Here is a 3,961-nt window from a genome sequence, read left to right on the forward strand (position 1 = left end):
CAGAGGGTCAGACAGAGGTGAAAAATCGTCAAAGTTTCAGCGTTTCTAACTGCGACCTGCTTCACTCCACGTTGTGCCCTTTTCATGTGCTGTTTACATAACTCACCTACTCCATATAATCTCTCCCTCACCTCACATACATAATCCAAGTGTGAGATCTCTGACTTCGGTCCTGTCAATTTATATTTAATGTATTTCAAGGACCCCTCACTTCATGTACGAATATTAACTCAAAGGAAGTAAACTGAGTAGATTTATTTGGGGCATCTCCGATGGCAAGCAATTTATGGGACACCTTTATCCCAATCATTCAAGCAACTGTGACAGTACGCTGTTAACATGGTTTTCAGCATCTGATGCTAACTTTCCAATGCTCCCTGGGATTCAGGATGGGACGCACTTGATTTGAAGTGCTGTCTGCCCAAGCTATCCATGACTTCCTAAAACAGCCGAGCGGTAAAATGAGACCCTTGGTCTGACTGAATCTCTCTGCGTATCCCGCAGCAAGTAAAGAAAGCTAACAATTCCTCCACCTCCCTTTTAGCCTTCGCACTCCATAATGGAATTGCATCCGGAAATCTGGGAAACACATCCATTATCATCAGCAAATATTGGTTTCCACTTTTATTTTAGAAAGGGGAGCTACACAATTAATCATAACCCACATGAAAGGAATATAGGAATTGGCAACAAAGGTGCTGGTTTTATTCCTGTCTGTGACATACCTACCATTTGGCATGTATGACATGTACAACAAAAAATAACCACGTCCTTGTGCATTCCAGGCCAATAGAAATGCTTATGTACCTTAGCCTGAGTCTTCCGTAAACCTAGGTGACCTTCTGCAGTTAGTTCATGTGGCAACCGTAACACTGTATGCTACCGGTAACACAATAGGCACTTCGGCCCATTTCCCTTCTGCACTAACCTATTGTGGTCTCCATTTCAAATTTAGGATTTTATCTTTAAGTTAATAACGTTCACCAATATATTCTGATTCCTTTTCTGTGTGCGTGTGTATGTGTAAGTGCGTGTACATATCAGTTGTAAGTCCATTAGCCTTTCAGGACTAAACACCTCTGCCTGACCCTCTGTCTATTCAGGTTTGTTTCCTGCACTGAGATATCAAACAGGGTGTCAATTAACTAACATCAATTCCATTGTCTTTTTATTTGTTTTTCCTTCCATCTGTAACTTATGACAATGGGGTCTTCTTATGGGCGACACGGTGGCACAGTGGTTAGCGCTGCTGCCTCCCAGCACCTGAGACCCGGTTCAATTCCCGCTTCAGGCGACTGATTGTGTGGAGTTTGCATGTTCTCCCCGTGTCTGCGTGGGTTGCCTCCGGGTGCTCCGGTTTCCTCCCACAGTGCAAAGATGTGCAGGTCAGGTGAATTAGCCATGCTAAATTGCCCGTAGTGTTAGGTAAGGGGTAAATGTAGGGGTATAGGTGGGTGCTGGGTCGGTGTGGACTTGTTGGGCCGAATGTAATGTAATGTAATCTAATCTACACAGCCTGGAAAAAATCCTGGGTATTTTTCTTTTAACTCCCCAGTTCCTTAGTCTTCCTTTGACTTCTCCACCACAGGGGTGCCTCTCCCACCTTGGATCCTTTTAAATCATTCTCAAGAACAACCTGCATTCCTGGAACTGACAATCTGTCACTCACTCTCACCGTGACTTCCCCAAACTTGATTTGGCACTCCAACCTGATGTTACACAAGGGCATGCTTAATTTCTGTCCCCATTCAACAGATTATCAAGCTCTTGAGTACCATGTCAGGAAGAGTGAAAATACTTCTATCACTTCCTATTAGAGGCTGAGAGAAAGTGTGGACTGCAGATGCTGGAGATCAGAGTTGAAAAGTTTGGGGCTGGAAAAACACAGCAAGTCAGGCAGCATCTGAAGGGCAGGAGAATCGATATTTCAGGCACAAATCCTTCATCAGGAAGGTGGGGGGTAAGGGAGGGGTTAGTGATTGTGAAATAAATAGAAGGGTGGGAGTGGAGCTGGGTGGAAGGGAGCTTGGAAAGTGATAGGTAGATGTAGGCGGGGTGTGATGGTGATCGGTCGGAGAGGAGGGTGAAGTGGATAGGTGGTAGGACAGCTGGAGCCCTCTGACTATACAGCATCAACGTTGACTTCACTAATTTCCAAATCGCCCCGCCCCCAACCTTATCCCAGATCCAAACGTAAAACATAGCACCGCCCTCTTGCACTGCCCTAACTGTCCATCTTCCTTCCCACCTATCCCCTCCGACAGATCACTATCACTCCCACTTACATTTCCTATCACCTTCCCAATGACCCTCCCACCAGCCCAGCTCCTAACCTCCTATTTATCTTTCAGCCCCCTTGTCCCCCCACCACATTCCTGACGATGGGTGTATGCGTGATATGTCGATTGTCCTGCTCTTCGCATGCTGCCTGATCTGGTGTGCTTTTCCAGTGCCCCAACTTCTCAACTTTTAGAGACTGAGCAGATCCCGTATCTTACAAAATTATATCTTCTTGTCCCTCTCCCCCTGTGCTTTCTGAGTAAATTTCAACCACAGAGGCGAATTCTTTATAGAGATCAGGCACTGCCTCCATACACAGCCCCTGCCTAGGTTGTGCATTCTCCTGCAGCTCCTCGGCTCCACTTGGGGTCTCCTTTTCTAGTTTCACTCATGTCACTGGTTTAACCTCTTTCACACACCTTTTATAAGTATGTAAGTTAACTCGCTGAGCTGGAATGTTTGCTTTCAGATGTTTCGTTACCATGACTAGGTAACACAATCAGTAAGAGTCTCCGGTGATACACTGGTGGTATGTCCCGGCTCTCTATTTTTAGGTTTTGGTTTCTTAAGCTGGGTGATGTCATTTCCAGTTCTTTTTTTCAAGGGAAGGTAGATAGGATCTAAATTAATGCGTTTATTAATGTACTTCTTGTTAGAAGACCATGCCTCTCAGAAATTTTGTGCGTGTCTTTGTTTCGCCTTTCATAGGATTTGTGTATCGTCCCAGTCAAAGTGGTGTTCTTCCTTGTCTGTATGTATGGAAACTAGTGATAGTGGGTTATGTCTTTTGGTGGCCAATTGGTGTTCATGTATCCTAGTAACACGACAACAGGACAGTTTGAAATGGAGGAAAAATGATTTTATATACACTGTTTAATCAGTGTGTGTTCAGATAAGGAAGATTGTTCATATGTGTACAACACATTCTGAATGAACAACGGAGACACAGTTAACAAAAAATGATGCACATGATGTATAACATTTATAAAGCATTAAAACATTGTTTTATCCTCATCTAAGTGATATGTTCCCCTTCTCTCAACGTTCCCCCTTTTCTGGGATTCCCTATTCTTGTCTCCCATTCTTTTCAGAATGTGTTATAAATCTTGGTTTTGGTGTCCCAACTTATTTCACCTCACCCCCTTTCTACCAGGAATTAAATATATTGGCCTGTTGGGTTCTTTCCAACGCTAATGTCTGCCATATTATTGGAGAGAAAAATTCTGTCATCAGACCCAGCATTTGAACATATTACTCTGTTGTACATGCACTGTACAAAAGACCACAACACTCAGGAATTGCCAAAACATTGAAGGACGTACATCTACTTCTTTCGATAATATCTCCACATCTACATTCTGTCTCTCGTTCTCTTTTTTTTATCTAGTTAAGAAATCCCCCAATTATTCTTCGTGTCCCTTCTCTCAAAACTCCTTCTTTCAGCTTATATCTATTCGTCTCATCTCGATGTAATGTGATTATAAGTGAGTAACGTAAGTACAAAGACATGTGAGAGGAGTTGGCCAGAGTTAATTGGAAGGGAAGCCGAACATGGAAGACCATGGAACAGCAATGGCAGGAGTTTCTGTGGACAATTCGCAGGATATCAGAAATTCATCCCAAAGGAGATGCAACATACTCGTGGGGGGACAAGGCAGCCATGAGCGATAAGGTATCAAAC

This window comes from Chiloscyllium plagiosum, unplaced genomic scaffold (assembly GCF_004010195.1).
Source record: "Chiloscyllium plagiosum isolate BGI_BamShark_2017 unplaced genomic scaffold, ASM401019v2 scaf_28383, whole genome shotgun sequence".
Classification (NCBI taxonomy): domain Eukaryota; kingdom Metazoa; phylum Chordata; class Chondrichthyes; order Orectolobiformes; family Hemiscylliidae; genus Chiloscyllium; species Chiloscyllium plagiosum.